Source organism: Hydra viridissima, unplaced genomic scaffold, assembly GCF_058129835.1.
Source record: "Hydra viridissima isolate aposymbiotic clone 2 unplaced genomic scaffold, HvirCarnegie_v1 scaffold_5, whole genome shotgun sequence".
Classification (NCBI taxonomy): Eukaryota; Metazoa; Cnidaria; class Hydrozoa; order Anthoathecata; family Hydridae; genus Hydra; species Hydra viridissima.
In genome coordinates, this window is record NW_028324304.1 from 468,516 (window position 1) to 482,941 (window position 14,426).

The 14,426-nt window shown below is 30.7% G+C and overlaps 2 pseudogenes across 1 annotated transcript; one reads left to right on the forward strand and one right to left on the reverse strand.

Annotated features, from left to right (window-relative positions):
• Positions 1-1,150: 1,150 nt before the first annotated feature.
• Positions 1,151-2,263, reverse strand: LOC149887554 (uncharacterized; annotated as a pseudogene).
• An 8,995-nt stretch (positions 2,264-11,258) lies between these two features.
• LOC149887555 (zinc finger MYM-type protein 1-like) lies at positions 11,259-13,381 on the forward strand (annotated as a pseudogene). Its single transcript, XR_016452780.1, has 3 exons — positions 11,259-11,459; positions 11,538-12,074; positions 12,178-13,381. The product of XR_016452780.1 is annotated as a zinc finger MYM-type protein 1-like (transcript).
• The last annotated feature ends 1,045 nt before the right edge of the window (positions 13,382-14,426 follow it).

Below are 14,426 nucleotides of genomic sequence, written 5' to 3' on the forward strand. Positions count from 1 at the left end.
AATGAAAAATAATTATCTTCCAAAAATAAATCGAAAATCCTTATGAACATTAGAAGTCATGAAGATCATTCGGATAAATAATATATCTTTTGATTTGAAAGATATTAGCGAAAATCGTGGTTTCAACAGTAAGAGTTGTAATTCAAGGTTGTATCTTAAAATAACGGGAAAAACTGTACATTTTCTTATGTTCGGCAATTGTTGACTTTCGCATCACTTTTTAAATCAGAAAGAATATGTTACTACTACTATCCGATGTAACAATTAAGTTTATTGTGCAACTTTCATCAAAAACGAAATCGAAAGAAGTTACGTCATCTTTAAGTTTTACTTGACTCAACTATGTAATGTATTTAATCGAAGAAATGTGCAAGACAAACGAAAACCAGGCGGACACACATGTGCAATTGCATGGAAAATCAGTCGGTTACACTATAAAACTTAAAACTGTCTTCGCAATAGCGACCGAAAATTCGATTGTAGCAACTCTGATAATATCACAATGTTTCAATTATCAAAGTTAGCAACAATTCTTTACTTATTTTATGATTTTTACAAAAAATTCTAGAACAATGACTGAAGCTTATCAAAAGGTAACTAATTTATAACCTCAGCAGAACACTGAATTGTGAAAATGCTGAAATATAAATACATATGTAAAATGATCATATATTTTAAAATCAAATAGTGGATTTAGTTAACTTTAAGGTGGTAACCCTAGAAATAATTTATTTTTTGAGTTTAAGCTATTTATTGATATTTTTAGTAAAACTTGATTCTATTTAAAATAAAAATCATTCAAAGATTTTTTTTTGCCTTGATATCCAAAAATAAATAAGTTAAACTTCAAACAATGTATTTGAAAACATAATATCTCACTATATAATAAATCTACAGCTTTGAAATTTTGCAAAAATGTTTATTATATATAATATTTTCATTTGTCATAGGATTTTTTGGTTTGTCTCGATAACTCCAAAGTTATGCAAAATGTTTTAGAGTTTATTTAATTAATCAATCAAATAAGTACTAAATTTCATATAAATCTGAAAATTGCTCTTTACATTACAAAATCCTATGAGAAAGGATTTATCAATGTCTTAAAAAAATGTCCTGAAAATTTCAGTTCATAAATCCATACCATTTTTAAAAAACCATGTTTTGAAATGTTTCAAAATAACCCATTAATATTTATTTATTTCATTTACAAAAAAACCATGATATAAATACATTTGCATCACAAATGATATTTAAGTTAATGCTTGCTTAAGTTAAAATTTACCACAGCAGATTTTAGCTTTTCTCCAAAACTTTTTTGTCCTATGTTTCTTTTACAGTTCATCCAAGTTTTTTTAAATTTGTGATGAACTGATTCAACACATTGTTCTGCATAGCTACCTAAGCTAATAATATTGCAATCTGCAAAGGTGAGAATGTGACACACTAAAATATGTATTTTCCGTGAAACTGTCAAGTCATAGCCAAATACATCTTTTGTATATAGTTGAAGACTAGAAAATGAACTTTTGAAACCTTCAATTTTAACAGAAGTATCTGTACCCATTTCCAAACCAAACACAGCTGATTTCACTAATGAAAACTTACGCAAGCAATTCATTATTGGTAAAATATTGATTGCTGCAGTTAAGGTAACATCCCTCTCCAAAATATCTAACAGGGGCATAAATAAATTATCATTGTTTCCATCTAAACCTACACCATGATACCCTCTCATTAATATGTAATGTGTTTTCAACCAGCATGAAAAAACATTACATATTATTTTGGTTTTATTATGAAAAGCTGGCCAAACATATAAAAGAAAAGTACAGAGTTTATCCACAACTCCCATCATAATGCGAAGCTCAGGTGGAAGAACAGTGTTTTCAAGAAAATTTTCTTGATCTTCTTTTAAGTAAATTAAATGAGGATTTATTACATTTTTGTATAAATGCATTTTCAATCTTCTTTTTCCATCATATACATATTGATCATAACATAAGTCTATGGAGCCCAACGTTCTTAGTTTTCCTGCTTCAAGGGAGCATTCTCCTTCACAATGCAGACAGGCATATTTGCCTGAGTGACTTGAAAGTTCGAAAACTTTCAAGTCACTCTGGCAAATATGCCTGTTTGCACACTTTAGATCAAATGCCATTCTGAAGTTCACTTCTTCAAGTTGAAGAGGTGTCAATAGTTTTTGGAGATTGCCATTATCCTCTTAGACCATCTCCACAATGGCAAGAATATGGCATCGCTTCACGCCAGATCTTCATATATTTCAAAGGAAGAATAATGATTTTTTGGATTGAAAACATTAACAATAACTTTTAAGAAGTTTTGACCACCATTTAAAGATATTCAGAGTATCCTGCGATTCAGTCATTTTAACATTAATAATCAATTCTACAGCATTTGTTAGATTCCTGTGTAAAGTAGAGGATGATTTTTTAGTTTTGTTTTTAGAGAGTTCTAATGCATTTGATAGCTCCATAATTTTTTGGAACAAGAAATGATTTACCTTCTTTCTTTTTGACTTAATTTTATTTACTCCAACTGTAACAGAGAGAAGATTTCCACGTGTAGACATCTTGAACTGCTCTACACTTACAATGCTTTCACTCTCTATTTTATGCTTTAACAATCCAGATGCTACTTATTCTGCATGTTTATCTCCAAGTGATTCACTAATATCTACGATATTGGTTACAGCTTTACTTTTGCAACAACCATGACAAACTACTCTATCTAAAATTAATAGTAAGAATTTTATAACAACTTTTGAAATAAGTAAAAACAACAAAAAATCTATTGAATCAAACTATAAGTTAACATAAAGAGAAAAAATGTTTTAACTGGTCTTATTTTAACCTTGTTTTTAAATTATAAAATCATAAATATAAATAATCTATACTAAGATTTAAATAGCAGAGTCCACAGATTTTTTCAGCCACATTTAAAATATTTGACCCTGGCTAATTATTTGTCTGGATACATATCAGTGAAGAGGTTCGCCTACCTGAAGTATATGATATAATATCAATATGTATGCGTGTGTGTTAATATACACACACACACACACACACACACACACACACACACACACACACACACACACACACACCCACACACACCCACACACACACACACACTGGCCAGAGAGTATATCAAAGGTACTTTAATGTATATTTATATTAATGGGATATTTTGACTACCATAATGGCTGACTTTATTAAAACTTTGGAAGAAAAAAAGCCAAAAATTATGCGTTTTAATTTTGGAAGTATACATATTTAGCACTTAGTTCAGATTTTTCTGACAACTTATATTGTGTTTACTAATGCATATGATTGATTAAATGTAAAAAAATCAGGAGTGGGGAGAGTTTCAACCTCAGGGGTCAGTTTGGAGAACAGTGCTGCTTCACTTTTTCTTTTACAGAACTTTTGTGACGTTAGACTTCACTGTTATCATGAAATCCAATATTGCCAACCTAGCTGACCCAAGAATGCCACTTATATGGGGCGATAGTGTACACATCCCAGGGTCACCTGGGGCAAATTTTGAAATCATTTAGGTACGTCTGCGGGAAAAAAGTGACTTTGAAGTTACAAAAATGGAAAATATTTACCTTCTTTTTTGACATAGCAAAACCGCTATAAAATCCATACTATTAATCATAGGCCAATAAAATTTGGTGGCAATGTAGCCTATCCCAATACCAAGATTTGGGTAAAATTTTATCCTAATTCCTGCAGTATAACATAAGTTATGGTAGTTTTAGTGTTGATTTTTTATTGATTTTTTCACTTCCAGTGCAAAACTTTACTAATTACTGCCTATTACAAGCCCCTAGGCCATAATGTGGGTAACACATGTGCTCTAGTTGAATATACCAACAACATTGTAAAATAAGGACTTTGATATTCTTACCAAAATTTTTGGTTTCGGGGGTCAAAACTGTTGTTCTTGAATGAGGCCTATTTACACCATATGGACCTTTTTCTATATAAAACCTTATATGACAGTACTATTAGTGCCCCATAAGCTTTCTTTTAACTAAACTACTACCTTAGAAGTTAGTTCAGACATTTTAACAGATTTTTTGATGAAAATTATAAAAAATCTTGACACTTTTTACCCTAGTAAAATTCCGCTTATTCTACACATGGATTTAGCCCTGAGGATTTGTGAGCGAAGCAAAGAATTGTGTTGAAAAACTTTTGCATGTGATTTTTAACTGGTCAACATGTACTGTGTGTTGAAAAACCCATTTCATACATAAAATCAGCTAAAAATGCCTAGAATTTCCTTTGTGTTTTGTTTACAAAATCGTTATCAAATGTACAAATTGTAAAGTTCAATAAATTTACACTAACAGCGAACTAACTTCTAAAATTTATTCAACTCTATTCTTCTCTTGTGATATCTTCACACTCTTTAACTTGTTTGACATGACATTTATAGCACATTAACATACCCTCTGCCATGGTTGTTCTTAGCCGTCCGTTCTCAAATTAGGCAATACACTGAAACTGTTTGATTATGTTTCGTTGATGGTAGAATTGTATATTCGAAACTTCTAAGACTGATGCCGAAGCACTTCATTCAGCATGCGATGGCGATATACGACTGATGGCCAGGTTCGGCCTCTCGAGCAAAATAAAAGTCGCATCCACCGCACTATGCATCGCTTAGTGGAAATAGGTTTTTGTATTTTTTAGTGATTTTTCATATTTAAACTTTTTCAGCTTTTTTTTTTTTTGTATTCAGTTTTTAATTCGCTATACAAAAAAAAAAAAATTTTTAGTCTTCTTAAACTTTTGATATTTAAAGAGTTTTTTCAAGGTTTTAAAAAACTCGAATTTTTGCTAAAATCCTCTCAAACTATATGATAAGTTTTAAATTTACATGTTATTTTTATGCAAAACGAAAATAATCAAACATTTAATTGAATGTAAAACTAGAAACAAAAAAACAAAAAAGCTTTTTGAACTGTATTTTTTTGCTCCTTTTTTTGATTTCTTAAACATTGATTGATTTGAGCATATGTTAACAGAGGTCGCCTCGTTTTTTTTGAATAAAATATAGCTACTGCAAATTGACTTTACTGCCATGCAAAAATAATCAGGCGACCTCTGTTACCTCATGTTTTAAAATCATTTTTACTACTGTGAGCTTTATTTAAACCGGCTAAAATCTGTTTAGAAAATGAAATCTCTGTAGTTCGATTACATACGATAAGTTTTTTATAAATTATCAAAATGGCTACATTCACTCCTCGTCAACTTTTAACAGATGTATTTCCCCCAAGGCTTATATTCTTAAGAAAAAATTTTAAAGCCTGTGCCAAATTTTTGCAGTCTATTTTTATAAATTTACAAATTTTTGCAGTCTATTTTTATATAAGTTTATTTTTGGAGATTCGAAGTGAAAAAAAGACAATATGGAAAAATTGTAACTCAAATAGTCCAGATGCAACCCATCATCTTATATTTTATTTTGCCAAAGAGACGACTAGTTTCATTCAAGAAAAATTTGAACATTTACAAAATGAAACTTTGTCTTCAGAATGTTAAGTTTATATTTCATGTCAACACTTTTGTTATAAGTTCAAGTTTTTCAACTATTTATACCACAATTAATAATGGTAAAACACTTAATGCTGTGGTATCAAAAACGCTTTAAAAAAATATAGCATCTCAGTAATGTCACTTATGTCAAGCAACTCCTAAGGAGTTTAATTTGGAAACCATTTGGAATAAAGATTAAAATGTAGACAAGAATATATTGAAACTTGGAGCTTGCAGTCTTCATTTGTGGATATGCAGCATGGAGTGGGTCTTCAATACTGCTTGCAAACTTCTAGCAGTGAAACAAGGAAGAAAAATTCCAGCAAAAAACAGCCAAGAATTTGTTGAAAAAAACTAAAATAAGTTCCAGCACTCATTCAAAATATAGTTAAAAATAAGGATCTTTTTTGTCAGGAAGGGAAGTGATACATCCAATACTGGCGATGTTGCACGAAAATTCTTTTACAATCCAGCTGTGACTGGAAGAATTTTAAATTTGAATACCAGTATGATTAGGGATTGCAATCCCGCACACTTTTCAATCCCGCGGGATCCGCGCGGATTTTTTTAATTTTTGTGCGGATCCCGCGGGATCCCGCGCGGGATTAGTAGGTTTCTTATGCACATTATAAAAGGCAAAATGACAATTGTATTTTTCTTTCAAGTATTTTAGAAAAAATATACTCAACTTATTAGATTGATAAGATAAGGTAAATAAAGCCAAAAAACGCAATTCATTTGTAAATCAATATAATTCTTAACATTTAATGAACAAAAAGATAAGCCAAAGTACATAGAACATCTTTTAGCTTTACGTAGAACTATTAGCTTTATTTGTTTTTTGAAATATCAAATTGAGAAAATGATTGTAAGAAATGGGCTCTTAAGAAACAGACCCTACTTAAAGTATCATCACTTAATCTACTCCTCAAAGGACTGCATATGTAACCAGCAGCTGAAAAAGCTTGCTCGGCCTCTACGCTTATTGGTGGTATGGTCATCAAGTAACTATGCGCTATATCTAGAAACGTGCCTCTTACTCCATTACTTTCATAGGCAGACATTTCCGGCTTCAATAATTTATCAAAGTCTAAAGAATCTAAATTTGGTCTCTCCTTTACATTTTCTGTCCAGCTGTTCTTGTCTTTCTGTGCTTGATTTTCCAATTCTTTTTTCAGCGATAGAATTGTAGGAATAAGTATTTGGGAATTGTTAATAAAATCTACTGCTTCTTTTTCTTCGAGTTCATTTTCTTCGTCGGATTTTTTAAGTAAACTAGTAGTCCATTTAAATTCTTATTACGACGTTGTGTAAACCTCTCACGAAGTGCCGCGGCTAAATCTTTGCTCAAAAGTGATGATTGCTTTCGCAATTTATTTAGCATAAATTGAAAAGTTGTTTCCACCGTGACAAGGTTCGATTCTCTTCTGCATTAAAGTTCGAGACCAAGTTTTAGTGGTGCCAGGCAAATAATTAAGTCATTGATTTGGGACCACTCTTCTTGGGTGAAACGAATTTCTGACCCAACATTAATTAAGGCTTTTTCAATACACACTTTTAGTCTATGAAATCTTTCTAACATATCGAACATACTGTCCCACCTAGTGTTACAATCAAGAATCAACTGAAGCTTTTTCCCGTGTTCTTGTAGGATATCTTTCTGTAAATATTTCCTTTTTGACAGGAGAGTTTTTAAATATTTTTACAACCTTTCTCACTTTTTTCATGAGATCTTTGTAATTGCTAACCAATTCAGCTGATGCTCGGTCCAAAATCATTGTCAAACCATATTCTTTATTTATAGCTTCATCATCCTCAGTTTTACTACATTCATCTTCTTCTTCACAATTTTCATATGTAATAAACGATTCTTCGACTTCTCCGCTGTTTTTCTTGTATAAGATATCAATAACTGCAAGTTGTATTCCATGAGCATAACATAGCTGTTGATAGCAAGACATCATTTTACCGACTTTTACCATCACACTTGCTCTATCAGTGGTCATGGCAATAATGTCTTCTTGGAGGTCAATATCGAAGCTATTTAGCCTTTCTGAAACTAACTTGACGCAATATTCTGCATTACACGATCCATGGATTCGAATCAATCCAAGATTAAAGTGTTTCGCCTCTATATGTACATTTAAGTTTAAGTATCTCTGACTATTTTGTGATGCCCATTCGTCAAACGTTATCTAAAACTTTTGATTTTGCTTTTTTAGTGATGTGAGTTTTTGCATTATATCGGTTTTTACAGAATCTGAGAATTTAACTACCATCAATCTTATAGTATTAGGTGAAGTAGGGAGCCGGAAACCACTCTTTGAAAACAAGTACCGTAAATCTGAAGATGTGCAAAAACTATTAAATGTAAAGCCATCTTTTGCAACCATGCGCGATACCATTTTTTTCCATAGAAATTTCCTTTACGAAAAACATGTCAATTGTTCTGACTTTTTTCGATGGAATTACTTCTTCGTCTTCGCAGTCGATGTATATTTTAGGCTCTAGTTCAACTGATTCATGCTGTTTTGAAGTTGAAGCTCCGTCTTGTTGTAAAACGTTTGATTTTAAATCGGTGCCACGTTTAGTTTTTAAATGGATTAATAACCCTTTAGTTGATCTTTGATTAATTTTTAAAATAGCCGAACATAACATGCACTTCGCATTTTCTTCATTATCACTTTTTTTAAAATAATTCCATATAGTTTTAATTTGCGACATGCTTAGTCCATTTGTTTTAAAATCTTGATGTAAATAATTTTTAAAGACTTTTTAAAAAGTAGTTTTTAAAAGTATATTTTTTACAATTATACACGCACGTTTTCAATTTCACGTTTTCAACATACTCATTAACAAAAATTTGAACATACTCATTAGCGAAAATTTCAACATAATCATTAATTAAACAAAAAAAAATTTGAACGAGTTCGACTTAAGCATGGGAATTTCGGCCTTCGAAATCGACGAAATTAAACGAAATTCGTGTTTCAATTTCGTATCGAAATTTATATTGAATTTCGAAAGACGAAATTTTTAAACATTACAAATTCACGAATTTCGAAATTAAAACTTATGTTTAATTTCGTGTCAATTTCGTTATTTTCAATGACCCGAAATTATACGAAATTTTTTCGCGAAATTAAACAATCCAAAAAATCGAAATTTCGTTCTCAATTTCGATACGAAATTGAAACACGAATTTCGTTTAATTTCGTCGATTTCGAAGGCCGAAATTCCCATGCTTAGTTCGACTAATGTTTTGCTAAATAATTGCTTATTTTTGAATGATTTTTTTATATTTATAGCTAAGAAAAATATTTTAATAGCTGAAGATAAATTTTTAAATTGATTTGTTTCACAAATACAATAAACACTTTTAATTTGATATCTTTTTTGTCTTTTTTGTTTAAAAGAATTGACCTTTTTTGTTTAAAAGCAATTGTTTCAAAATCCCGCAAATCCCGCGGATCCCGCAGTAGTTTTTGCGGGATCTTGCATGCGCTAAATTAATGCGGGATCCCGCGGGATTGCGGGATCCCGCAATGCGGGATTGCAATCCCTAAGTATGATTAAACTATTTAGGGACCTGCTTATTGATATGAACAGTAAAACCACAAGACCGGATGTAAAAATTTTTATGCAGAAATCTGAACGTCCCATTTGGTCTCATTTCTAACGATTAATTTTCCAAAGGCATTCCAATGTCACAGTCTGTATATAGAAATGTAGTACATGGTTCATAGGTTCTTTTTCTGAGAGTGCCATTGAAGCCAGGAACAAAGCCAACAAAACTGCACAAGTAGGTCATGCACGTTTACCTTCTTTTGCCGAAAATACTAGGGATACAGCTAATTATTTACTTATGACATCTGACATGTAACTATACTGCAAGAAGAACAAAATGCAAGAAGATTCAGCTGATAACTGTTCTTAAAGTAAATATTGAAGAAAGCTATGTGTATCTTTAAATTTAGATATTTGATGGTATTGTTTAATTTTATTAATGATACATTTTAGACAAGGTGCTGGTGGTAGCCAATCTGATATTTCTGAAGTATTTTCACATAATCAACGCAGTATGTTTTTTTATTGTTGCAAAAAAAAAAAAAAGCTAACTGTCAAAAAAGTTGAAATATAAGCCTCATATTGACTCAATTTTGCCATATGTGCCCATAATTATGAAAGTGGTCTTAGTCATATATTTCTTGTTTCAAGATATTTAATGATTCGCATTTGAACAAGTTAAAAAATTCCGTATAACGTTGTAATAACAACTACTTTTTAAAGGTCCATTTTTGACGATATCGTAAAAATTACGTTGAATCTATTTAGTTTAAAATAAGTGATAAATTAATTTTTTTTTTAAAATTTTGACTTAGACCATATTCATAATTATGGGCATATATGTTTTTGTTTTCCTCAAAATGGTGTCTAAAGTCCTACTTCTACTTAATGATGCATAGTGCAATTCTTGAAGGCTAGTTGCAAATATTAAAGGTTGCTCCACATGAGGATTGCTGAGATGTGTTTAGAATAAAAAATTTAATTATATTTAATTATATATATTTATTACAGTGAATACAGTTTTTTCCTGAATTTATAATTGTTAGAACTAGAACTTCATAATAGATAATTTCTATTATAAATAGTTTATATCTTAAACTATGCTATTTATTACAATAACAAAACTTTTTAAAGTTTTAATGTTTGTTGTTAAATAATTTTAGAAAGTCAAAAAGTAATGGTTCGTATAAGAAAAGAAATCAAGGAAGTATCATTAAATCATGCAGCTGTAATTAATAAACAACTTTTAAAAAATGGTTCTTTTCATAGCCACACATTGTTAAAAACCATGGCCTACTATTGTGACCAGGGCCGCCTAGAGGGGGTGGGGGGTGGGGGAGCCAAAGGGACAGTTTGTACCGGGCGGCAGATGTCGATGGGGCGCCAGATGCCGAAGTAAAATAAAAATAGTTTTTTTAATCTTAAAATGCCATAATTGAAATGTATATATTACTCGCGTTATATCATTATTTTTAATTCCTCAAAAAAATTTTAAAAAACGAACTCATCATTGATTTCGTGCTCTTTACGCTATTAAATTAAAAATGTCCCTTGAGATTTTCGCGTCATCAGACTAAAGTAAAAAAAAAAAATGTAAACGTTGATAATTAGCAATAACAAACTGTGAATACAGTTTAGAAATAATTCTATGCAGAATTTAGAAAGTAATAGTAAATATTTTTCAACTCTTTACGATCAACTTGTTTATGGTAATTCATTTTTAAGATTTATATTTAACTATTGAAATATTGATTTATGACATCAGCTTTTTGAGATTGAGTTTATAATTTTTTGATGAGCTTGCGTAGTTGACTATGCTATTATTTTATTGATGCGTACGGTTATTTACAGTAGCTGTTAATAATGAATCGTAAAAAACTTTCTGGTGCCCAAAAAAGGGCATTGGCTTCCAAAAGGGCAAAAGAATGTGAAAACAATAAACAAACGCTCCAAGAATTTCGTTGGTTTTACAAAGCCACAAATCAAAATACTGATTTGAAGGTGAGTTAGTAGAAATATATATATATATATATATATATATATATATATATATATATATATATATATATATATATATATATATATATATATATATATATATATATATATATATATATATAATTTCGAAGAAATTTACGAATAATACTTAATCGTTTTTCAAGTCGGCCGAATTAAATAAATCAGAACAAACAATAGAATTATCGTATTATGATAATGATGATTGCGTTGAGGATATCGTTGATCTACATTCTCTTGGTTCAGTGGAAAATGAAACAGATGACAGTTTTAATGATGAATTGAAACCCGAAGAAAATAAAGGTTTTTACACAAACAATAGTTCAAAATAGTTAAATAGTTAACTAAATATTAAGTTGTAATTCATTTTTTTAAATTCAGGCGTTGAAAATGACCCAGCACTCTGGCCATCGATTCTTGAGCAAAAAGAAAAAGAAGAAATAATCAAAAAAGGTCCGTCAACTTTACCTGATGATTTCCCACGAGATGCTTCTAATAAAAGAGCCTTCCCAAAAGAGGTTCTTTTCATTGGATTGCCTAATGGAGATTATTTGATATGGAGCCTATCGTCTAACTCTCTTCTTTGTTTCCCGTGTTCTTTATTTGGATGTGAAAATTCCGGATCAAATGGGAATCGATCTCTTCTTCTTCTCTGGAATGGAGGAATAAGAAATGACTGGAGAAAATCGAGTGATCGTATTAAAAGTCATCATAGTCATTATCTTTAGTTATTAAACCCAGTTCATCAAAGTCATTATCTCAATAGGAAGACTTTGCACTCAGCTCTTGTCAATCAGCACGGAATTGACTCAGAGTTCCAAAAGGCACTAGGAAAGGAAGTAGCTAGATGGCTTGAAATACTTCGTTGTATTTTAGATGCAACTTTATTTTTGGCATCTCAAAACTTATCATTTAGAGGTAAATATTCTAGGCCAGAACTCTAAATAATTAAGAATAAGTTCTTTATTATTACAGAACTTCTATGATATACATTTAACTAACGTAGAAATGATTGTTTTAGGGCAATATTCGTCGATGGAGAAGAACGAGAAAGGGAACTTTTTAAGTTGCCTTGAACTTATTTCTCGTCACAAAGAAACATTAAAGAATCATCTTGAAACAGTTGCTCGTCATCAAAATAAGGGAACCAGAATGCAAGCTCACTATCTCCCCTGGCAATCACAAAACGAATTCATCAGTGAATGCGCTACATTAGTTCAAGAAGCAGTTGTGAAAGAAGTAAAAGATGACATATATTTTACGATAATTACCGATGGGACTCCAGATGTATTTCACACCGAACAAATCACGTTTATTCTTCGATTTGTGCGATTCAACTCGGGTAAGATGATTTGGGAAGTTAAAGAATGATTTCTCTGCGTTGAAAATATGGAGAAAAAAAAAAGGTGCAGATATTGCTTATTTAATTTGCAATGTTTTAGCGAAAGTAAATCTCGATTTACAAAAATTGAGAGGCCAAGGATACGACAATTGTTCTAATATGGCTAGAATCTATAATGGAGCCCAAGCTCATATACTGGAAAAAAATCCGTTCGCTTTATACATTCCTTGCGGTGCGCATAGTTTAAATTTAGCTGGATTTCATGCTGCTAAGTCTTGCGCTAAGATCAAAACGTTTTTTGGCATTATCCAAGCCCTTTACGTGTTCTTTAGTTGCAGCCCAGCAAGATGGAAAATTTTCCTTGAACTGCTTTATCACTTCACAAGCTCTCAGATACTAGATGGTCAACCCACATTGCAGCTGTAAAACCTTTAGTGAAAAAACCACAAGAAATCATTGCTGCTTTGGATACACGGTCGTTTACAAGCGCTATGTTTAGGCACGCATGCGTTAAAATTTTTAAAAAAGTCTTGAACTTTTAAAATGGCTGCGGCTCTTAACGACATAAAATATTACATATGACAACCGTTAATTTGTTAATATTTTCTTTGAAATATAATGCTGTACTCTTGTTTTTAACTTATATCAGTATATTAATACATATAATTTCATAATTACATCAATAAAATAGTATTAAAATGGTCTTAGCGCGCTTAAACTTCATCTCTAGTTAGTTACTTTTTAGAGTAAAACACAGATTTGTTTATTTATTTAAATTCGATTTTTTAAAAATCTGACTGTAGGAATTCAAAATTTTTTTTTTTAAACTTCAGATAAATATGTTCCATATTAATGATATTTCGGCGCTACTCGACTTTCTCCCCCCCCTAATTTTATGATTGATTCTGATAGAGAATTTTATGCTGATTAAGAATCGTATAAAAACATGGGTCTCAAAATCAATGGAAAGTGCTCTAATTCGAAGTCAAAGTTGTAAAAAATCCCACTAAAAACCCTAATATTCGCCATTTTGAAAATACTAAGTTAATCTTTTAGCTGACAAAAGCAAAACATTAATAGCATGGTTTTTACGTTAAAAAAGTCGTTAAAGTATGTTTATCTTGCGCAATTTTTTGTGGCAATGAAAATAGCCGTTTTTTGATTTATTAGAGAATAAACTATATTGCAAGTAATGTACTTTTGTAATAAATTTAAAAAAAAAATTCAACATTTTTGTTTCCTAAAAGAAGAACTTATGAAACTTAGTACATAGTTGTTCTATCACATGTAAAATTTAAAAAATGTAACCTTCAAACCGTTTTTTTAATAAAAAAAACCAGCGTAGGATACAATAATAATTATTCATCAATTTTTCTACATTCTCACATTCTACGTTCAACCTTTATTTGAAATCTTCCATTAATTTCATTTCGTTATAACACTTTCGTTACAATACTTTAAAATAATAATGTTAATAAAAACCAGGTCTGTTTATTGCGCAATGTAACGGTAATTAATTTTCGTTAAAAATGAAAGCGTTTTGAAAAAAAATGGCGAATATTAGGGTTTTTAGTGGGATTTTTTACAACTTTGACTTCGAATTAGAGCACTTTCCATTGATTTTGAGACCCATGTTTTTATACGATTCTTAATCAGCATAAAATTCTCTATCAGAATCAATCATAAAATTAGGGGGGGGGGGGGAGAAAGTCGAGTAGCGCCTGATATTTCTTTGGTTATTGCTTCAGCTTTTTTTTGGCTTAAAAGTATGCTTTTACTGATAGGACTATGTCCTAATATAATAAAGTTTCATTTTTTATTATTACTTTTAATTTTTCTTACTTATCTTAAAATTAATATTGTATACTTTGTTATCTGACTAATGAGTTATTCCATAATTATCTCCATCTAAATAATAATAATAACAA